General features: G+C 41.6%; 1 pseudogene; it reads right to left on the reverse strand.

The window, feature by feature from the left end:
• The window catches only part of LOC138568786 (5-beta-cholestane-3-alpha,7-alpha-diol 12-alpha-hydroxylase-like), a 37,929-nt pseudogene extending 15,074 nt beyond the window's left edge, over positions 1 to 22,855 (reverse strand).
• Between the last annotated feature and the right edge of the window lie 1,624 nt (positions 22,856 to 24,479).

Here is a 24,479-nt window from a genome sequence, read left to right on the forward strand (position 1 = left end):
CATGCTGCTCAAGGGTGTCCTAACCTACTGAGTTCAATGCCTTTATCATCGCTCCACTTGTGAAAATACCTTCAGCAGATGCTGGTGCCCTTTTCCACTTCTGTCTAATCACTAACATTATGTTCATAGGGAAGTTGCTAGAAGGTCTGGCCTATAAACATTACATGTAAGCCCATTTGCTTTTCCAGCCTAGCTGGTCTTGTGTCTGCCCTGGCCACAGCACATAATCCACCTTTCTCCACATGAAAGTGTCACTGACCAGTGTGATTTGACTTATCTACAGCACTTATACTGTTCAGCAGCAAATTCTATTGCAGAGATGTCAACACTCATTAAGCATCACTGGAATGGTGCTGAACTCTCTCACCAACTTCCTTTATAACAGATGCTTCTATTTTGGAGAAGGGATCCACCAAGCCTCCCATTTCTTCTCATGGCTTTCTTTATTAGTTTGTAGAATTTAATTTTTATTCAATCTCAGATTACAAATTAATAATCTCAATGGCAATGAGAGACCAATACATAATATAACATTTAAAATACATTCCATAATATGATACCTAGATAATAGTAAACAATCAGAATATATGTCAATTTAGATTGCTATTGTAAGGATTAGTATGTAGAAACGAAATCACTGGGCCTCATTACAAATTTCCCGGGCCGGAAACAACGGTGCCGGTAAGCTTATCAGCATCGCTGTTTATGGAACGGCAAACTACGGGTCTGTTTCACCCGCCAGGTCTGACCCTGGCGGGCAGAGCGGCACCCGCCAGCAGACTTTGAAGGAAGCGCCGGCACTGTTCCTTCCTCCCCTTTACCATTGAGTCCTATCGAACTCGAATGGGAATGGGGAGTAACAATTGCCGCCTCTTGACTTACCGGACCGCCGGGGCTGTAATGCCCCAGTTATTCCAGCATGTCAGGCAATGGTAATTCATCTCGAGTCCGGCGGCAGCCTGCCAGTTTTACCGGCACGGCTACTGCTGGACTCGTAATGAGGCCCACTGTCAAGATATCTAAGAAACAGACATTTCATCTGGTAAAGGGGAGAGAAAGGAGGGGTAAAAGGGTGGTGTATGTATAAAGTACATCAAATTAATCATGAAGAAAAGCAATAGCAATAGAGTAACTGCTATTCATGAAAACAATGTTATGAATAAATGACTGGGTTAAACATTTGTATCATTTAAATTATTAACAAAGTGTTGCCATTTCTTGTCATGTTTGAAAGAAAGAGAAGGTGAATTGGCAATACATTTCTGCATCTATGTACATCAAAGATATTATTCCACCAACCTTTAAAACACATTTTAGTAAAATCTTTCCAATTAGATGTAATTGAGAAGATTGCAAAGAGTATAAATAGGTCCAAACTAATAAAAGTTGTTTTAATTTTCCCTGCATTAAATGCTAAACTTCCAGGCAAGATGTTAAAGGAATAGACATTTGTAAAATGTGTTCAAGGAAAATCCAAACTTGGTTCCAAAAACCATTCACCAAAGAACATTAAAAAAACATATGACTGAAGGACCCAGTGGCTGAATGACAGGAGAAACATACATCATCATTGGACATCTTTGACATAAAGAGTTTCTTAAGCGGAATAAATGTTATATGTGTGAAGAAATACATAGTATGGGTTAGATTTGCAGAGACAGATACCATCTTAATCTTAGTCCAAATCATAGACAACATTTCATCATCAAAGTGTGTTCCACAGTCCTCTTCTACTTCCTCAGTTGTTACTGGGGAGGAGTAAAAAGGGTGACACAGTGGGGGCTGAAAGTCAGGGAATTTGCTTAAATTGGTGGTCATAGAAAGGCTTCTCTTTTTTCTCTCTATTTTGGATTGTAGCAAGGCTGTTTTGTCTAATAAGGCTTTTTGGATATTAGCACACCAGGCAGCATCTTTAATGCAGGCTTCCGTGGGTGGTGTTGGTGTCTCCAACTCCCTCATTATAGTAAAGAGCTCTTTAGTTCCTGATTTAGCGTTTTTAATTCTGACGTTGTAGGTAGCTCTTTTGATATTGAGAATAGCTGCTTTGTAATTGGTTGCAGCAGTGGTGAACTTCTCATTGTTAAGGGTAGAAGGTGTTTTTCTCCAAGTGGATTAGGTAGTTATTTTGGATTTCCAGAGGGTTTTTAAATTTGTGGTGAACCATTTGTTTAGGTGGGCGGTTGTACAGGTCTACAACAGTAGATGGGTCCTTGTCGAAGTTTGTTGATGGGTTAGTAATGGGCTATAGCAGGGGTATGAGGTTGTCTAGGGTAATGATGCGATTATTTCTGGATAAGATCTGGGGGGCAATGGAGGAGCTGGCATTGAGGCAGGCGCTATCCTGTAAGGTAAAGGTAATGCAATGGTGGTCTGACCAGGCACACAGTACGTTGTTGAGGATTGTGGTGGTACAATTTAAGTTTGTCAGCCAATCCAAAGTTCTGCCTCTGTTGTGCGTGGGGTCATGGATTCGATGTTTAAAGCCAAGTTGTGAGATGCAATTCTCAATGTTTGTGGCATTAGTGTCGATCCGGTCATGAAGGCCTAAATTAAGATCTCCCATGAGTACAATTTGAGAGCCTGGTTTGGTGTTTCGAGTGAGGAGGAGGGTGATGTCTTCTTCAAAAAAGGAGATTGGGCCAGGTGGTCGGGAAATTATATGTAGTAGGAGGGTATGGGCCGCTGACAGAGGGAGTTTAACCGACAAGAATTCACCTGAAGGGAAGCATTCTTTTGAGAATTCTCTGAGGCCCAAATGAGTTTTGGGTATGAAAGCCACTCCCCTGTCTTTGTCGGTGACTCTGTCTGCTCTGATGATGGTATAGTTAGCTGGGAGGTGTCAGAATAAATCGTATAATTGCTGTCAGAAAACCCAGCAACATCAAATACGTATTAAGAAAATGATTGAATCACAATCCTTAGTAGAGGATATTGATACTATATGGTTAGATGGCCTCACCCAGAGCACAAACTTCTTCTCATTTACTAAAGTATCTTTACAGGAGGTCATAGAAAAGCTCTTCCCCACCACTCAATCTGAGGAATTTGCAGGCACACTAACTCCATGGATTACAGAGCTTGTTAATCGCTCTTTATCTGACGCACAGGTCCCGGTTGCTATCAAAGAAGCATGGATTACACCACTGTTAAAAAAGGATAACCTAGACCCCTTGTTACCCGAAAATTACCGCCCTATTACAAATGTGCAATTCATATTAAAAATTCTCAACAAAATAGCGTACTCACAATTTCAAGCATTTGTTGAGACAAATAACTTTTTTTACGAACGAACAATCTGGCTTTCGAACAAACCATGGGACTGAAACGGCACTGTTGGATATGAAAACTAATTTATTTATTTATTTATTTATTTAGTTGATTTAATCAATTCAATAATTTTTACAAAACATTGTAGAAGTAGAGAGAAAACTGAAAACTTAACAATGATGTGGGTAGAAGTTGATTTCGAAGGAGAGAAGGAAAAGAAGGAAGAGAAGAGAGCTGAGACAAGCAGAAGAAGAAAGCAGAGGTAGAAAAGTAGAAAGCAGAGAAACGGTGAGGATAAACGTGAAAGATGAGGAAGAAGAAGTAGAAGTGAGGGAGAAGCATTTTTGTAAAGAAACGTTAATGTGAAGAGACATTTCTATACTTGAGTTATTATTTAGCAGCTAGCTCTATTGGGTTTTGAGTAGCTGACTCTGCTGGCCATTTTGACAGAATTGCCTTAAGAGTTTGTGTAGTGGCAATTGTCCAGGTTGTTCTTTCTCTACTCATCAGGCGGCTCGCCATACCTCCTCTTCCTTCGTGTAGGACGCCGAGAGGTGTGCTGACAAAAATTTTTCGCGTATTTCTTTTGTACGCGGGCAATTTAGTGGCAAATGGCGTATAGTTTCCACCTCTGCTTCGTTTTCACAGAAATGACATGAGTCTGAGGTGCTTTGACCTCTCAGCTTTAAAATCTCATTTGTTGGCAACACGTTTAATCGTGCTCTCAAAAACAAGTTTCTGGCTGGTTTGCTAGGGAACTTGGTCAGGTAGTTTAGGACCGAGTTCAGTTTGGTTTGATATGCGGAAGGTGGCTGACTGATTTCGCATTTCTAGCAGTGTCCGAGGTTTTAATCCAGTCGAGCTCGGCCATTCTCCTTTTTATTTTTTTCGGGTACCGGACAAGGTCATCCTCTGAGAACTGGATTTCAAGCAGTTTTGCTTTGCACACTGCTTCCCAAGAGTTTAGCACGTTGCAGCGTGCGGCTGTTATTTCCGCTCGTATTGTGGCTAGTAAGTGCGGACAATCTGGGAGCAACGTTTTCCTGTATAATGACATTGCTTTGATCTCTTTAGATCTCTGTATATCTCTGTAGTCCCTCCCAGAGAGAGAAGACCTAGCTCTCTTATGATTAAAGGCATAGATGTGGACTTTGGGAGGCCTATTTGGGAAACTAATAATACAGAGATCATCGAAGAAGAAAGTTCTGCATTCCTGCTCTTGCTGGACTTGTCTTCAGCTTTCCACTTGGTTGACCATGAATGCTGGGAGATAGACTACAAAAAGTAGGTTTATGCTCTCCAGAAGCAGTATCCTGGTTAAAATCCTTTCTTGTTCCTAGAACAGCATGTGTTGCTAAGGGAACATCACAGTCTCAGAAAGTACCTGTAACATGTTGTGTCCCCCAGGGGTCATTTCTATCCCCGTTGCTATTTAATATATATATTAAATGTCTGTGTGACCTCCTTAAATCTCTTGGCGTAAAGTTCACCAACTATGACGACGACACCCAGATAGTTTTTAAACTATCTGGGATCTATGAGGACGATCTATCTAATATCAATAAGATATTTGGGGCAATCCAGAAATGGATGGCCCTAAACTCCTTAGCTCTCAATGATAAAAAGACAGAGTTGCTTATTGTCAGTACTCCTCACAGACTGAAGAACCTAGATGTATGATACAAGGCTTTTGTCATAAATGGAAATCTTATTCCTGTATCTGAATCTGTTAAGACACTAGGAGTGTTTTTTGATGCTCATCTTTCATTCCAAAGGCATGTATCCTATCTCAAATCATCCTGTGCATATTTTAAACATCTCTTGTGGCAAATTCGGCCCAGCTGTCAGAACACGATAGAGCTTTGATTGTGGCAGCTATAGTCAACATCAAGTTAGACTACTGCAGCAGTCTCCTTGGGTAATAGTGTATATAAATATGTGCTCTGTAAAGCGCTTTGGATTAAGGCGCTGTATAAATAACACATCATTATCATTAAAGGTAATATTAGGAGACTTCAGGTCATACAAACAGTGCAGTCCAAGCAGAATGCAGGCTTAGCTGTCAGACTCACATTACTGAATACTGGATGAAATTACACTGGCTCTCTATAGACCAACAAATCAATTTCAAAGGTTCAGTCATTGTATTCAAATGCCTCATGGGAGATGCACCTGAATATCTTGCATCGAGAATTTAATAAGTCATGTCAAAGTGGACTTTGTGCTTAAATGACCAGATGCTACTGACCCAACCACACATGGCTTTGAGGAAGCTGGTAGGTGCAAGCTTCAATGCATGGGCCCAATACATCTAGAACTTAATTCCCTTGCAAATAAAACAATGTGCCACCCTACAGCAGTTCAAGAAATGTCTCAAAACACGTCTCTTTGACGCATAACTGAACAGTAAACATATCTATTGACACTGTAGAATGACTGACTTACTCAGTATATACAGTTGTTTTACTTCTCTTCTTATTTCTTTCCTTCTTTCCCTTCTGTGTTTTTTGTTTTGTCCTCATTGTGTGAGCATCCTGAGACCCTTGGGTTATAGTTGCGCTATACAAGAATTTATTTAGTTAGATAGTTAGTCAGAGAAAAAGCATTAGCAGGTTTATTAATTTGATGAAAGAGGAAATCCTTCAAATAATAATTAGTAAGATATATTGTTTTGGGAAAACCCATCATGTATCCATTAAAAAGATAAATGATGTCCTTGATGTAAAATGGTAAAACTAAGAACCTTTCAGCAGTTTACCAAGTAGGTACATTTGTTATTGTAAATAGTATAGAATCACAGGTGTGAACCTAATTTTGACGGCCTCTAATCTTCCCGACTATGATGAGTATAAGGCGACCATAAGTTTACTGATTCACTTAATTTAAATTGCTAATTTTGTACATTTATCTTAATCTTTATCTTAATCATTTGAGCAAGTGAAGAGGCAATTGAAATGCCCAGATATTTAATAGACATTGTACTCCAACCTAGACCAAATGAGTAAAATCTTCCTTTATACAATAAGCATTAAGTGAACACATTTCAGATTTATCTTTATTTAACTTATACGCCGAGAAATGAGAGAACAAGTCAATCATAGCTAGTAAATGAGGAAGTGTTGTGCTCGGATTTTTAAGAAAGATTAGTATGTCGTCAGCATATGCAGCATGTTTAAACTCAGAATTACCACAGCTTATACCTACAATATGTTTATTAATTCATATTAATTCAAATAGATTTTCCATGGCCAAGACAATTAAAATAGGGGACAGGGCACATCTTTTGCTTGTAACTCTTTGAGGGGGAATCAGGGAGAAAATTGACCATTGATTAACATTGATGCTTTTGGATCAGAATATAGAAATGTAACCAATTGAATATAGCCATCTCTGAGACGATGCTACTTTAAGGCTTGAAACAAAAAATCCCACTCAACACGGTCAAATGCTTTGTCGGAATCAAGTGCTCCTGCATGTAGGGGTTTGTTGGATGATTCGGTCTATTTATACAGTGAAGAAAGTTCATAAAATGTATAGTGTAAGCTGAAATATTCCTTGGGTAATTTATTGTCTTTGTTATTGTTGGGAGAGGGGATCAAAAGAGCTTCACAAAGGAACCTGATGATTTACTGATCTTTGAAGAGAACTTGAATAAAGATTATAGTTTTGGTGAGAGGGTAAGAGAAAAAGGCCCAAAAAAGTTCATAGAAAATCCATCTGGCCCAGGAGTCCTGCCTTTTTTAAGGTCTTTAATAGCTTTGATGATTTTATTAACATGAATAGGGCTCTTAAGGCTACTTAAATCAATGTTCAATGGATGATTATGTTTTAAACAGTCAAATAAATAATTGAAGCCGATATTAGAGTGTATGTAGTCATAGGAATATAACATTTTTAACAGCAGATATTCTATATATTTCTTTTTGATTTTGAAATATGAGGCTAGAGTTTTGCCTGCTTTGTTAGATGGTTGATATATTTTGGATTTAAACTTTAGCACAACAGCACAAGCTTGTTCCATCAGTTTTTTATTAATTGAGAAGCGAAGAGCAAGAATCTGTCTAAGCAGAGCACCATTCACTTTAGTATTGTATTTTTTCTCTAAAACCCGCAATTGACCATGAAGAGCATCTAAATACTTTTTTGCCTCCTTCTTTCTCTTGGCTACATATGACATAATATGCCCCCGGAGGGCAGCTTTAAATTCATCCCAATTATTTGCCAGCGAGGTGTCATCATCTTTATTTATTCGAAAGAAAAAATTGTGAAAGCCAAGAAAAGATCAAAATTAATGTCTTGAAGTAATGAGTTGTTAAATCTCTACTTGCTTATGCCATTTCTAACACATCCCAATTCTATTATAGTTATTACAGGAGAATGATGTGATATAACAAAACATTCAATAGTGTAGTCAATTATTGCATTTACTAAGGATTTGACAACACAAATGTAATCAATACGAGAAGGCGATTTATGTGGGAGGGGTGAAATGTGAAGTCCAAATCTGTAGGGTGCGAAAACCTCCATGAGTCAACACCATCAATTTCTGCTGACCATTTTGTAAATTCACTGTTTGATTTGCTATTTTTAAATTGAGAGGGGGTTTTTCTACCTAGAAAAGAATCAATAATGTTATAAATGTCCCCACACAGTACCAGATTAGGGAGATCAGATTGTAAAGTTAATTGTTTCAAATCACACCATAAACTGGGGCGGGATTAGTGGGCCCCTAGATATTGAGAATCAAAGAAATGTGAGAGTCAATTGTTGTGGCGGCTGTTCACTTTGTTTTCCATAAGGGCGTACATATATTTCACTAGTTAGCTTGAACAGAGGAGTGTAGTGAAGTATCACAGAATCATCAAGCTGTCTTCGGGAGGTAGAGGCTCCCTCATAAAAAAAGTTTAAAAGATGGATTAAAGTAGTGCTTTTTCAGTAGATTTTCTATGAAAAATTGGGTAAAAGGTTGCACAACTTACAATCTGTTTTGTAGGGTAACACACTAGGCACCACTCCTCCAGTGAATTCCTCAGTGTTCCTGTTGCCAGGGCAGCGTGATGTTTGGGCCCCACCCCGCGCATTGGCCAATCCAACTACTGGACTCGTTACATCAATTCCTGCCTGGGCAAAGCCCAGGCGAAATCAGGCAAAGTCTCTGCTGTCTGCTGCAGCATGGAATCACGGCTTCTTGTGACTTGAGAGTTTCGAGAGACCTTTACTGTCTACACCCAGTTGTGAGGGCTGTGCACGTGTACTACAGCTGACTGCAATGTTGTGCAGTTTATAATCTGCCGGTTCACTCCTCCAGTGAATTCTTCAGTGTTCCTGTTGCTAGGGCAGTGTGACGTTGTGGGCCCTGCCCCCCGCATTGTCAAAACGAACTGCTGGACTTGTTACATCCCTTCCAGCATGGTCAAAGCCCAAGTGAAGTCAGCAAAGTCTCTGCTGTCTGCGGCAGCACAGAATCACAGCTTCTGGTGACTTGAGAGCTTCAAGGGACCTTTACTATCAACTCCCGGTTGTGAGGGCTGTGCACGTGTACTACAGCTGACTGCAATGTTGTGCAGCTTATAATCTGCCAGCCCACTCCACCGGTGAATTCCTCAGCGTCCCTGTTACCAGGGCAGCGTGACGTTGTGGGCCCTGCCCCTTGCATTGGCCAATCCAACTGCTGGACTCGTTACATCACTTCCTGCATGGGCAAAGCCCAGGTGAAGTCAGGCAAAGTCCCTGCTGTCTGCGACTCTCCACGGTGGGCAGCGCCTCTATCTTCATGTGGCTTTCCTCTTCAGACCACGATACCATGCAGCCTATGACTTTGCAAGTACTTTCTACTTTACCTGATTGTGTGTTACCGACATGCCCTTTATAGCCATCTAAGGGCCACATTGGCATTTCATCTTTGACCGTGGTTTCAAACACCATTTTCTTAATATTGTTGGTTGCCTCATATTTGCGTTATTTATACCACCTTTTACTGCAGATGTAAGGCATCCTTTTACGACGAGCAACATTGCTACCCTGACTTATCCTGCTTATACTCCTAAATCTACCGCTCTGCACTTTGGGTTATAGAATGCTATATCTATAGGTAATAAATCAACCACGGTACTTGATATGTTTCTACGCTTGAAACTACAATTCTTATGTATTACTGAAACTTGGATTACAGCTACCAACACTGTTATACCTGCATCATTCTGTTACATCTTTTTGCCACACCCCTTGTATTTATTCCTAGGGAGATATCATCATTCAATATCATCATCATCATTTGATATCCTTCATCCTTTTCTCTTTTTCTGTATAATCTTATTCTCCCTTCTTTTTCTATATTTGAATTTTCATACTTTATTTTTTCTGCTGCTTCTTCTCTAGCCTCAATTTCACTTTTGGTTTATTGTCCTCCGGGTCCTGAATCCTCGTTTTGTGAAGACATTGATGTATTGTAGTCTTTTTTGCTTCTCACCACTTTTCCTCTTATAGTTCTTGGTGATTTTAATCTTCATCTTTTGACTTCTCATTCTACTCTTCCATTTCTTTTTATTCTTGACTCTCACTATCTTAAGCCTCTCTGCACTCCTCCTTCTCATATCGCTGGCTCTAGCTTAGATCTTGTATTTACTTCTATTTCTACAGATTCTGTGTCCTCACTTTCGGTCTACTTATCTGACCATCACTTTCTTCTATTTTCAATTCTTCTTGTTCCACCATCTAGTATTCTTAGTTCTGAAACCTCTCCTTCGTACACATGTCGTGATTTACGTAAGTTTAATAACACACTTTTTATCTCTACTAGCACCTCTAAATTGGTGTCTCAAGCATCGTTCTCCAATTTTACAGCTGACGATGCTGCTCCTTGTCTTTCTTCTTCCCTTTCTGCATCTCTTAATTCACTTTATCCTTCTTCTTTTTACCCATCTCATAAACCTCTTCAGGTGTGGCTTTCCGCCCATCTTCGCTCAATGCGACGCATCATTTGGCACCTAGAAAGGAGCTGGCTAAAATTGAAAACATCTGGGAATTACTGTTCTTATGTATCTTATCATGCTCTTTATAATAACTGTCTTCTCTCAGCTAAACAGACGTATTTCTCTGATTTACTTCAATCACACTTCTCTCATCCAAAGCAGCTCTTTCAAATTTGTCTCGATTACTTTCCCCTATTCCTGATCCTTCAACTAATTCTACTCTAACTGCTACATATATTGTTCTCTAATTTACTTCTAAAGTTTCTTTTTTTCGCTCAGCTATTGAATCCTGTTCTTTGTCTCCTGTTTCATCTTTGTTACCTCCCAAAGAAATATTCTCTGGATTTACTCCTATTTCTAATGAAGACACTCTTGTTCTTCTTGCTCGTACTCATCCTACATCTTCTCCTTCTGATCCGCTACCATCTGTGCTTGTATCTAAAATCTATCCTTTGCTCGTTTCTTATCTTACTATTTTATTTAGTCCTTCTCTTTCCTCCTCTGTTTTTCCATTATCATTTAAGCATGCTACTATTATTCCAATTTTGAAAAAAGCCTTCTGTTAACGTATCTTCTGCTTCTAACTTTAGTCCTATATCTCTTTTGCCTTATCTTTTAAAAATTCTCTAACGCATAGTTTACACTCAGGTTTCTCCTTTCATTTTTCGCAATTCTATTCTTCCTCATTTCCAATCTGGGTTTCGTCCAGGATACTCTACTGAGACAGCTCTTCTGTCTGTCCTGGATTCTTTGCACTCTGCACATCATCCTAAACAGTCTTCTCTTCTTATACTTTTGGAACTTTCTGCTGGGTTCGATACTGTTGATCACACTCTTCTATTTTCTGCTCTTTCTTCTTTAGGGTTCTCCCTTCTACCTTAGCTTGGTTTGAATCTTCTGTATACCAGAGAACTTTCTCGCTTTCCTGGGCGGGGGTTTCTTCTGAAATACAATCACTCAATTGTGGTGTTCCCCAAGGATCATTTCTTGGCCCTTTCATTTTTTCTCTCTATACTTCTTCACTAGCAGGGGTTATTTCTTCTTTTGAGTTTTTGCATCACTTTTACGCTGATGATGCACAGCTCTTTCTTTCCTTTCCTCTCTTTACAGATGATATTCACCTTAAACTTAGCGCTTGTCTGTTGGCTATTCAATAATGGATGTCCGATCACTTTTTAGTTCTTAATGCTACAAAGACTGAGGTCATCTTTTTTCCTGCATCTAATATTTCTTCTTCTATCTCACCCTCTTTTATATCCTTTCCTCCAGCTCAGTTAACCATCTGATCAGTGGCTCGTAACTTAGGTCTTTTCCTTGATTCTGATCTTTCCTTTGTACACCATATCTCATTATTTGCCTGTTCTAGTCGATTTCATCTTCATAACATTTGCAAAGCTTGTTCCTTTAAGACATTCAATGCCACAAAGCCACTGGTGTCTACTCTAATTTTTTTCACAGCTTTTTTATTGTTCTTCTGGACTATTTGCACTTCCTATTTCTCGTTTGGACCCACGAAAATAAGTTTTCAATGCTTATATTCGCACTCTTTGTCTGCTCGCTCCTTGTGATTCTATTTAAATTTCTCTCACCAATCTTGGGTGGCTTTCCTTTCATCACTGTCTAAAATCTAATTTCCAATGTTTAGTTTTTAAAGCTCTTCATGCTCTTGCTCCTCCCTATCTTTCTTCGCTTGTTTCTTTTTATCTTCCCCCCGTTCACTTCCTTCAGCATTATCTTCACATAGTCCCAGATCCTCCTTGTACTCAATCTTGCTTCAGTTCTTTTTCTCTCTTAGCACCTCTAAATTGGAACTTGCTCCCCTTTTCTCTTCCCTCTATTTCTGTTTATTCACCTTTCCGGGTCGCGCTAAGATCCCTTCTTTTGTCATTTGATTAATGAAGGTTGTTGTACTTGTTGTACTATTTCTGTTTTAAGCATTTTACTGTACCGTGTTTACTCCTATGTTCAGTGCTTTGGATTAAGGCGCTATAAAAATCTAAATAAAATGCAAAAATATGAATAAAAAAACAATCAAAAAATGCCATGTTACCAATATTGCACATGAGTATTTTCCAAATCATTTTCAGGATGTAGGTGCACACAATATATGCCAGCATTTTCACTGTCAGAGAGCATTTGGGTTGACTTTGCCTATTTATACCTGAAACAATGGCATTGTCCAATAAGCCTAAGGCCGTTACTGCCAGTCACTGTAAGAATACAACTTTGTTGGCTTTCCCCAATAATGCTAGTACTGTAACTGTAAGATCACTCTTGTCTTTGCTTGATCCCCCACATAGAGACACACTCATACTTTTCCCATGATGCAATAATAATACGAATGTATCAACGTATATCCATGCTGGCTGTGCCAGTATATACCAGTATCCCTGTGTCAGAACCTGCTTATATTACATTTGGCCATAATGCACTAATACCTGTGTAAATAGCACTTACGAATATGCATCCCATCACTGCCAAATCAAAGGAGGCTATAAAACAGGCTGAACATTGTAGGACCTGAAGATCATGATGTAGCAAAGCGGTGCACTACCTGCCTAGAAGTACTGCTTACATGTTTACCAATAACAATTACAAAAACCTGCTACTCACACACAAGGCACTTTCCCCCATAACTACTAGTTAAATGGGTGTTCATGCATAATATTAAAATGTCAGATACGTTCATGTGCTTACTGAACCTCTGTGGACACTCTAGGGAGGTTACAATGAGAGAAAGATTTTTAAAGGCAAAATGTGCGCACAATCATACTGATTATGGCATAAACATCAACATGGCAACTTTATTGTAGAGGTAAGCTCTGCAGGGGATGCAATGAGCAGTGCTTCACATCTATGTAAACGTTTGAACATTATTTATTTAGCTATATGCGTACTGACACAAATATTCATGTATACACATGCAGCCACACAGAAGCCTGAACTCTGTCCTCCTTTGTTGCTCGTTTGTTAAAACAGTTGCGAGTGAAAGAGGGCAAGGTGGCAGCCAATGATTCCAGCTCCCTTCCCATGGTCCAGAGCTGCCAGCAGTCAGCACTGCTGGTGGTGAAAACACAGTGAGTCTGTCTGGGAGCTCCATTCCACCCAGGCAGGGTGCGGTTCCACATGTGTCTCTCCAGAATTAAGTAAGAATCATTTTAGATAGGGAGCCCCTGCTTTATGCTTTGCTAACCCTTGCGAGGTTTCACGTTTTCCCAGGGAAGGTACAGTAATTTTCACTTGCATGTGCCTGGTAGCCTTGTTCTGCATATGGCTCCGCAATTGCACCTCATTCTTGAAATGAATCAATACCACTTTGCCAGTGTGAAACATCAGCCAATCATCATGGACTGCCATGCAAAATCCTCTATCTAATGTATTCCTAAAGGTATAATGTTCTTGGGAGATTAATAATGAACCCAAACAGCGTGCAAACATTGCCCTGCTTGGATTGGGCTGACACGTTTTCTCTTCCAGAAGCCAGCTTCGCCTCAACCACTAACAATCTCAACCACTAACCATCTTAACTGTGTTAATGGGCTACTAGTTTACCAACTACCCAACAGCTGTTGCGATTTCGCCAATGCACCAGAGTGCTTCTATGCTTGAAATCACGTTACAGAGCTTAACTCAGAACAAGTCTCCCACTGAACTTCATAAAATTCTTGTTTTATGTTAGTGAGTCCAAACATATACATTACATTTATTTTATTAAATTTCAGCTACGTCATGCCAAAGCCTAGTTTCTCAGGCTACGTGAGAAGGGGATTGGCGAGGAGCTTTGAAAGAACAAGAGAGTTCATTTGCACGTGTCTAAGCTTATGTTCTTGCATCAAAAGGGCTGGGTGGATTAGATGCCACAACCAGAACTGCAACTCATTTCCTTAATTAATTGCATACTTGTGAAGGAAATGGCTTTCGCTTTACAGCCCGAATGAAAGCCGTGTTACACCAATGAATAACACCTTCCAGGCTCTGCTGCAGTGACAACGTGAGGCTACGCAGTCCCATGGGCAGGATGCTAAAGAAAGTTAAACCTCAAAGACCATAAGAGACACAAACCAGGACTGAGAATAATGAAATACTTTATCCCCCAGGTCATCTGTCAGTGGCTGACCTGTTACGTCAGTGCCCCTTCTGGTGGCTAGGCACTGGGACCTGGCAGCCGCTGCAGTTGAGCCCTCACCTGCGCCTAGAAGTTCCTTTTCTTTTAAGGCAGCCCTCATGTGCCTTCTAGAAGCCGACAAACAAGGGAAGACGTGTCACACTGCAAGCAGCTCCACCCCAGCAACACACATTCAATTTCAATTGGCTCAAAAAATAGTCAATGCATATTGAATGTGTGGATAACTGACAGCAGACAATGCTGTCAGTCACACACAGCAGGACCACAATGTTGCAACTTGTACTGTTTGAGCATAGCTTTTAGCGGCAGCTGGACCTGATAGCTGGCAGTGGCACCCCACTAGCCTCTAAATGGAAAGCCCTAAGACATATGTGCAGATTCCTTTGAGCTCTGTGCAGAACATATAAAGAAAGCATTTGTAGCGTGGGAAGCACCCCAAAGGCTGGTTCTTGCAGCAGTCGTACTCACAGTGACTCAAGCCTTGATTCCTGGCATGAGTCTTGAGTGCATGTGCAAGCATACTATTAAATTGATATTAACTGCCTGTGCTGCTGCCTCGCTAGGTGGAAGATCTGGATTTTAATCAAAACGTACATCTTTCACTTAACGTCAAAAAGAAAGGAGGGCGGTGCCCCTGCGCCAGCACATACCAGCCAACATTGATTGCAACATCTGAGAAAAGGGTGTTCCAAAGCAAAAACTTGTAACATCATGATGTTCAAGATAGTCACACCCAAAATGTATGAGAAAGTGAGATAGAACAACAAAAACAAGCTGAAAGTAAGAATTGCAACGTGTTAGGGAGAATTCTCATTTCTGTGCTAATTCCCTTCAACCTTAGAGACCCCCAGCTCTTTGGCTGGACCTTAGGACTTTTTAATTTTAGCCCTGAAGTGAGTGAGCCCTTTTTCTCACTTTTGTGTGTTTTAACCTGTTTTGGATCATGTGTTTCCTTTGTTTTTGGAGTCTGACAAACTCCATAGGCATCTACATTTTGTATGGTAACACACAGCACCTTTAGTGCAATGTCACAGAGAAATCCTTTAGATTTCTCTTGAGATTTAAATACCTTTTCTTGTGTGAACTACTGTTCCCAAGAATAGTAAAGTGAAATTGACTTTACTTACCTGTTCTCTTTGTGGGTCCAGCACACACCATCCTATGTGGAGTGCTAGGGGTTACTTGATAGCCCCTTATCCTCCCTACTCATGTAACATTTTTTATGTTACCCTCAATACTTTAAATATCTGGTGGCAGTATTTTAATTTTCCTACCATTGTGCTTTTCTACCGTAGGCTGAATCCCAAGCTGCAGTATAGCACCCATGGGTGATAATCTTTGTCAAAATGGCCAAGTCTTCTTTTTTCGGCATTTTCTGTTTGTGAGGTCTTTCTTGGGTTTTACTCTGCACACCAAGCCAGGTTTGAGTTCTTTGTTCATTTTGCCTTTGGCAGGCTTCAGTACTGAATCCCGCCTCTGGCTCCAGTGTGTCTGGAAGGGCAGGAAGTGAGGGAGGTTGCAGAAACTCCCCTGTCCTTTGTCTTTAGGAATGCCGGAATGTACCCAGTCCTTTCAGGACAGCCACCCTGCTGTTTGAGTGACAGCTAGGCTCTACATGAATGGGAGAAACCTGCTTAAAAGGTGAGGGTTTTGGGACTGAAGGCAGAGTCGACCACCAAAAACAAGAACCCGACAAAGAAACCGTGAACGAAGCTTGCTGCATCCTCCTGCACCTTTGAATTGGCCAGTGTAGCCCTGCTGCTGTGCTGAGACTCCTTTTTCTAATCGGTAAGAGAAGCTCCGGAAGGGACGACTTCTTCCCTTGGGTTAGTGGGATCAACTAACCCCGCGACGAACTCCACTGGACGACCTTCCCTGATTGGCTGTACTTCTTTGCTGCTGCACGAACCGAGTCCCAGGGGTCGAGAAATCTGTAGTCGAGTGCAACATCTGTAAGCTGGCCAGAAGCTCCAGGAGTCTCCCCAGGACCCTACAGAAGCAACACGACCAGAGCTTGAGTCCCCTCACCAGAGTGCAGGACTCAAGGGGTGAAGGAAGCCCAACCGGTCTCCAAGATCCGCGCTGGTGATGTTTACTGATTGCTGAAACCGCAAACTGCCGCTGGCATGAAAAGAGCCCTTAGCTGCCGCCGACATTCAAATTGTTGCCGCAGGAGTCCTCCAGACGTCCTCCCTCTTGTCTCCATGATTGAAAAGAGCCTTTAGCTGCCGCCGACATTCAAATTGTTGCCGCAGGAGTCCTCCAGACGTCCTCCCTCTTGTCTCCATGACTGAGGCCCAGGAACCCAGGCTCTGCATCACTGCAACCAGACAGAAGCCAGCTGGACCACTCTTCTTATAACCAAAGGTAGTGTTCTGACTTGGGGTACTTACCTCAATGTCTGTAGCTTTGCTCTTCTCAGTGGAGACTTGCAGTAGCTGCTTTGCTAGAGTTGATTTCAGCTCTACCCTTCACTGGTGTCACAGCTTGGCACTCTACACTGATTTTTCTTCAACAAAACTGTCTACCTTTGTGCAAGACTCTGTTATCTAATTGACTTTGGCCATCCTGGCTCCCTGCAGACTCTTCTAGTCCATTTGACCTCGATACTTACTGTCCCTCTTAGTTGATAGCTTGGTTTTTAACTAATATTGCTGGGAAAGGTTTTTATGTAGACTTCATTAGAAGATTTAAGTGCTCACATGCTCTGAAAACCTGTTTAAACTTTGTCCTTCCGTTAACCTTTCGTTTCTATCAATCTCAGAATTTACAAAGTGTACTAGTAAAATATAAATGCCACTACGTCCTAGTTAGTGAAGTCACCTCAGGGTGTAGGAAGTATGTAAGAAGCATCTCTAAAGAGTATCTACTAGCTTTGTGTTGATTCTGGAAAAGTTTTTTAAAGTATATTTGATTGTTACATAAATTGCCCTTTTTAAAGAAGCTAAGTAAGCAGAGGCGGGGTTGTATTCCACTGCGCTATCCAACCTAGTGTTCTATTTAAGCACTCAATTCAATGGATTGACACTGATAAGCTGCAAAACAAATGGGAAGGAGATAGCTTCGGGCCCTATGAAGCTACAAAAAGTATACTTAAGTACGCTTGTCTTCATTATATGCTTGTCATAAGATTGTGTAGGCTAAGCCCTAGCCTACGCAATCTTATGACAAGCCTATAGTAAAGACAATTAGAGAAATGTCAACTACTTTTAGATACTGGCACAACTGGGAAAGCTTACTTAAGTACCCTTTTTAAAGAATGCTTATTTAAAAACTGCTGTTCAGCTGTTAAATAAGAAAATAATTATTTTAACAAAAACCTTGATTGTAAATATTACTTGGCTACTTGTATTGGTGGATTTCATTGCTACAGCTCTACAGCTCACATTTACCCCTCTTGAGATAAGCCTCGCTGCTCAGTCACACTATCAACTTGTGAAAAGGTGGGTTACATAATACCAAGAGGACAAGTGTTGTGTAGTCTCCCACAGGGTTACTACCTACATCAATTCTTGCCTAACACAACGCCAAGTGCCAAAAGGGAATGTAGGCGCATCCCATAAAAGATGAAGAAACAAGCAAAACAAGAAGCTTGCCCACTTCAAGTAGTTATTAAATTTGACAGTTCCAGAGGAGTAATTATTTCTGAGAAATCTCTTATTGAAATGGATCATGAGATGGACACAAAAAAGAGAAGGGGGTAGATTGTATGTGACTGCTGGTACCAGTATCCATTGCCTCCATCTTTTGTAGTATATAAAGTTCTTTAAATCATCTGAATCCTCAAATGAAGAAGTGTTGCCATGATTTTAAAAGTGCATTGGTGGATCAGGCCATATCTTGCATTTATTTGCCTCAAGGCAGGACGGTAGGAAAGTAGCTTTTTCTCCGCTGGCCTGGAGTCTTGGACATGTCGTTTGAGTTAAAAATCCTGTGACCATTCAAAACCAGATGCTCAATTCGTTTAGCCTTCTGCAAGATCAACTGACGTTGTGTATATTCAAGAAGCAAAAAGATTATTGGCGTTGGCACATTTTTCTTCTGTGACTCTTCTTTTTTAAACCCTACTCTGTGTTATTAGAAGAGCTTTTAGCTTGGCCTTTTAGTGAAGCCATAGTGAGAGGCAAATCAGAGCAACTAGGGTAGGGAATATTTATGTTACACTGAGAGCCCCCCACAACTTTCCATAATTGCTGTGGCTCAATGCTTGAAGGAACAGCATATGACCAATAAAATGATTGAAAGAAGAGGTACACCAGTTATGAGATCTCTATTAAGCCAGCTCCTCTTGGAAGTAACAGTGAATTATGCCAGAGTGTCCAAATAAAAGTTATCCTTTCCACCAATATTTTCACTTATTGTTTGGCAGCCTCCAAATAAGAGAATAATATTTAAAAAAGACAGTATTGTCTTAAATATTCATCTCTCATCGAGAGATAAAATGCCAAAACCACCTTTGCAGAAACATGACAGTGAAAGTTCCTGAAAGCAGACTTTAAAATGAGCTAAAGGTACCTTTATGCCATGTTTCAATTGAAAGAAACTAATTTCAATGTGGCTGCTGGTGTTGTGGTCGAAACAATGTCCCAGGAAAAAGGGCCACTCCAAACGTCTGGCGCAACCCAACATTGCTGACAGGACATGTCATGTCAGTCACGACATGAATATGCAGTGTTGGGCCTCCTCGCCACTACAGCAGAGGTCACTAAGTGGAGTTGGAAAAACGCTCTTCTGCTCATCGCAGGGTCCAGATGCGAGGGAAGGCAGAAAAACTGTAAATAAACATAATAGGGCCCCCTAGAATTGATATAAAAATAAAAAGTGTAGGAGACCGATTTAACCTGCCATTTCGTGTAGCATGTAGCCACACCCCCTCCGATGGATTTTTATACTGTTATGTGAAACCCCTAGGAGACACCCTGAAATCATTCACCTCCCTTATCTAGCTTGAACCGGATGACAAGCAAATCACATTCAGGTTTCCTAACAATCCCAGACCATGTGGCTTTGCAGGATTTGATGATTAATACCCACCTGCTTGTAATAATCTTTGTAAGATCAAACTGCCCCTCTCTTCTACACTTCCACCATGGCCGTCCCCCCCACAACACCTGTTAATTATCTGAGGTGGCATAGTCCAATTAAAATGAAGCCCTTTATCGAACTGTTTGAGTTTGAACCTCATCAGGGATTTCTCAGCAGAAGCAAGAGTTATGGAAAAAGAGGGGGGTTCCTTGTCCGCCACCGATTTAATTTGGCATCAGAACATCTCATGGAAACCCATCATGCATGTAGATTTACTCATGATGACCCTTGAACAGCTGCACCACCCAGCACACATGTCGCAAAAAGCATTACAACAGATTTCCAGATAGAGTGGTCCATCCTAAGCTTGCATGAGAATGTTAGACAAGTTAATTGTCAATTGTGTGACATTCCAGTGTTTTACAGCAGAGCACACACTGAAAACGATTACAGCAACTTTACCTTACCCATCAGGGCCTTTCCGCCATTAGTATATTGATTACATTCATATGCAAAATATGTGCACCAACTATCGCTATGTCATAATTGTGGCTTGTACATTCTCCCGTTGGCTTGAGGCAGGACTGTGGGTCCACTATGATGCAAAGTTTTCCCCCGCTGTAGTGTGTGTGTGTGTGAATCATTAAGATCTGACAATGGCCCACACTTCTCCAATGAGCTCTTTAAGGAAATGACCTCCCCATTAGGCATCTCTAATGCACACAGTTGAGCTGACATTCTGGGGGAGGAGTTTAGGGGATACTTTAGGGTGCTTACTCGATCACTCAGATTTATTTCCCTAAAGACTGGGCCCGACAACACCAACTGGCACCACGATTACCTGAGGCATCACCAGAGAAAGAGCAACATGGCCATGTGGTTGGCTCAGATTTTGAAGGTATTGGGCCCTGTCCCTGTCCTCATCGTGGTGCTCCTTGCTCTTTGTGCCACCCAACTAGCATTGGGTTTTTGTGCACGGACTGGGGTGAAATGTGGGAACAAAGTAGGAAGGAGATTAGAATGCCCATACTGTTGCCAAATTGTCAACTAATGCATGTTATTTTTCTGAACATTCGAGTAAAGTTCGCCCACACTCCCATGAGAATATCGGACATTCGCAAACTAGGAGTACCATTCAAGGACTATTAAATGTTAGGAACATCCACATCCTAGGCAACTTCTCAATAACTTTTGGAATTATAGCTCTGCTGGTGCAAGAATGGGGAAGAAGAAGACATTTTCCGCAATGTGAGTAAAAGTAGGAGAAGGAGAGTTAACACATCTCATAAATCATCAGGATTGTTGCATGAGATTCCAACTGAGTTTAGATTGTTTTCTTCATCAGCAAAGTGTTTTGCATCTCTTTTAGCACCAGGTTTTCAGGCAGTTGTGAATGCTAAATGGCTCCAGATAACACACTGGGAGCTATAGGAGCTAGCCAATGCAACAGAGAGGTGTTTAAATTTGATATGAGAGAAGCTTAGGGTGGTGAGATTGATGACCCTGCAAAACACATACATTGTAGACCTGTTGACAGCTACGGAAGGGGGGGGGAGTTGTGCAAAGATTGGCGCAAGCTGCTGCATCCTGAAACCAGCCGACAATTAACAAAATAGTAGCTTGATCTCCGTCATAAATGCTTTACACAAGTTTAACACGAAGATGGAGGAAGAATCTAGCAGGGTCATCAAAAAAGATTAGTATGATGCAATTTTGTCATGGCTGTCATGACCACCGTCAGGGGCCACAAGCTGTGCCACACGAAAGCTCCCACAATTACTCTAAGGGCCTCAAGAATTCAGCAAAAAGGCTTCTGGAGCCAGTCCTGGCGCATCTGGCACCAGGCTCATATACTGTAAGGTGATACTTACCATGGTTACTTTCAATTGACTACATGGGTCTTTAAATCCAACTTGAAGCACCCACACAACCTTGTTCTAAGAACAAAGCCATGCAGTGTAGTGTTTAGGGTGTGGAAGTCCTGGAACTACTTTCCCTGGTACTACTTTACATGGGCTATATAAACCACACCCTGACTGCAGAACACGCTTAGCGTTATTCTGCAACCAGCAGCGTGACGCTCACTGTGTCCAGCTCCTGGTCTTCAGCATCTTCCTGTAGTCCTGCAAGAACAAGAACAAGATTATTCTGTTTTACCTGAGAAAACACCATCCAGCACTCAGCATCTCAACTGGGCTGCAATCTGTGGAAACCGAGAGAAGAAGAAACATCACTCACCTGTGAGTACTAGCTTAAGGACTTCCGGCAAACCGCTACCACAGCTGCAGCTCGAACATCGTGACCTGCAATAACGAGAAAAGGAAAAACAATATTAGAACACGTGCACTTCCAAAACATCGAATTCGATCAGTCTTACCTGAATTCCATCACACTACGCCGTGCTTCCAAACCCGGAGCACCACAGCAACATCTGCATAGGTAAAAGAGACCTATTCAGGTTCGCATTAAATATTAAACAAGCGCAGAGCGCAGTACTTACCTTAATGGATTCCTGGGCCTGTTTTTCATTGCGCTCTCATCCACTCTCAGTACCACAGCGGCCTGTGAGGAGAAGAAGAAGAAAACACAGGTTAGCTTAAAAGACAATAAAGGCGCCGTGCTTCGCGCTTTCTCTTACCTAGAAACGTACCTCTCCATCCGGCACGCCAGCATCAAGACCTTGGCACCTGAAAAGAAGGAGATAAAGACATTAACAAATTCCCACCATAAACAGAACAAAGACTTACAATTAACAAACCTACCTGTCAACCAGCAGATTCGGGGTACAGCAGGCCTGGGCCCAAGGAAGGCGTACTGCACCAGTTAAGCAAACCTCGGACAGCTCGCCAACAAACGTCAAGTGCCCCTGCACAAGAAACGCACGACAGATCGCTCACCCTACAAATAACTAAGGTGTGAGAGTTACCCAGTGGGAAGGGAAAAGTTGCTGTTTCCCCAGAGGTACAATTTTCAGAACCTCCAGATTGTGAGATATATGATATGTACTGTGTGAGTTGGTTTGGGGTATGAGATTGTATTATCCTTCCGTGGACCCCAGAGGAATGTGCAAGGAAGGGTACAGGATGTTCGTAAGATGTGGCTGAAGAAAAAGGAGGGGAAAGGTTGGAAAGGGGAGGAGATGTTTGTTACTGATGTAACAAAAGGGGGGAGTATTCAGATGCAGGTTCACCACACACACAACTTGAGCACAGTGTGACGAATCCTTAGATGTCGTCCCTTCTCCCATAGTGTGGGACCCTTCCCATGGGGACAGTCCAATAGTCCCCCTGGGGGTGGTGCATTGTGGGTGGATCACATTTGTAGGGGAACCCCTTAGGAGACAGAGGAAGACATTTTAGGGAGTATGCTGTATCAATCCACCTCTTTACCACCTCCCTCACCCTCTTACCTTGTGATGGGGATCACAGTCCCACATACCACCATCAATCTCTTCAAGGTAGACCATTCCACCCCATTGCCTTATACTGAGATGAGGAAGAGTAGGCACTACCCATGGAAATTCCATTGCAAAACTCGGACGAGGAAGAACATCTGTAACCAAGCAGAGAATGATCATACTTGTACTGAGATGAGATGAGGAAGAGGCACAGAGTACTGAGGCGCACCCCGCAGAACCAAAGTTACCCTGATCAGACGATCAGAGACAGCTGACTCCAAATATTAAATGAAAAGGGAAGAAGGACTTTGTATTGGAGTTACTCCTCCCTGGAGGAACTGGAGAAGCAAGTTCTTGCACACGAGATAAAGAGAGAGGGGATGGCGAGCTGGTGGACGAAGCCTCGAGGCAGTCCTGAAGCCTGGGCAATGTGACTGCTACCAGGAGTAAGATTGGTGCTGTGCATCCACTGCAGACCAAACGAAGCTCATGGGAGCAGCATGATCTCACGGCTGACTGCAGATGCTGGGAGGAAGCCGGAGCCGGACCACAAAGCAAGGTACGCGAGTGGGCTGAAAGGTGCCATGGAACAGAGGAGGTGGTGACAAGCAGAAAGGGGCGAAAGCAGCCCACAGTAGAGGTTCTGGTACTCTAAAACTAATTTTGAAGAGACTTTCATGCCCATTGCGATACATGGTAGTTCTTGGCAGGGGACTGATCCAAGTCTACCAGGAAGGAGCGCCACCTAAGAAGGAAATGCAACTGTGAAGAGACTTTCACACTCATTGAGATATATGGTAATACTTGGCAAGAGAGTGAAACAAGTCTACCAGGAAGGAGAGCTACCTGAGCAGAAGAAGAAAAGATAGTTTGCCAAACCCAAGAGATAGCTTGGGGAAGGAAACCATTACCCCTGATACAGTGTTGTGGACATTGATCTTCATAGTCACAGTACCTGTCCAAGTGGTGATCCAGGTTGGAGGTAAAACCAAGCTAAGAAGAACCAGGGTAAGGGCTTCATCCCCTTTGGTGTTTGCAGACACTGTGAAAAGTGTAACGCTTACCTGGACTCCTCTGGAGCAAAATACCTCCCAAGCCTGTGGACCTGATACCTTGGAGCCTTAAGGATTCTTTTTCTTTTTCAACAAACAAATGACAACAATAGAAATGCTATAACATCTATTAACTGAGATAATACTACATGAGATGTGTATTGCCTTAAATCACTCCCTTCTAACTCTACGACTGAATTCCCTTCTCACCTGTGTTTTATTTTTGTGGAGCTCTCCATCCTGCTTTTCTACAGGGGCACATTGAGATGGAGAAACAAATGTAACTTGGGTTGCTGATGAACTTTAAAGCTTCTTGTCTTGAAATATCTATTCTTTTAAGAATGAGTCTTTAGGTAAGTAAGCAGGTGAAGATACTGTAAACTTAAAGGGCTTGAATTGATTCCTATGTTGGAGAGATCTCTCTATCAAATTACTTTTGTCTTTTTTCTCTTTTTCGCAGGTTCTAGGAATTCGGGAACTGAATTAGGACTGCGGAGTTACTCAGGATGAGAAAACGTTTCTAAAACGTAAGTCTGTCAATACGGTGTAACTGCAGGTTTCAAAGTGGAGTGCGGTAACAACTGTGAGGTGAAAACCTAAATTACCTTCTGGTATGTAAACGATTATAAAATGTCTTCTCA

Source organism: Ambystoma mexicanum, chromosome 2q, assembly GCF_040938575.1.
Source record: "Ambystoma mexicanum isolate Mex_15411 chromosome 2q, UKY_AmexF1_1, whole genome shotgun sequence".
NCBI classification, from domain to species: Eukaryota; Metazoa; Chordata; class Amphibia; order Caudata; family Ambystomatidae; genus Ambystoma; species Ambystoma mexicanum.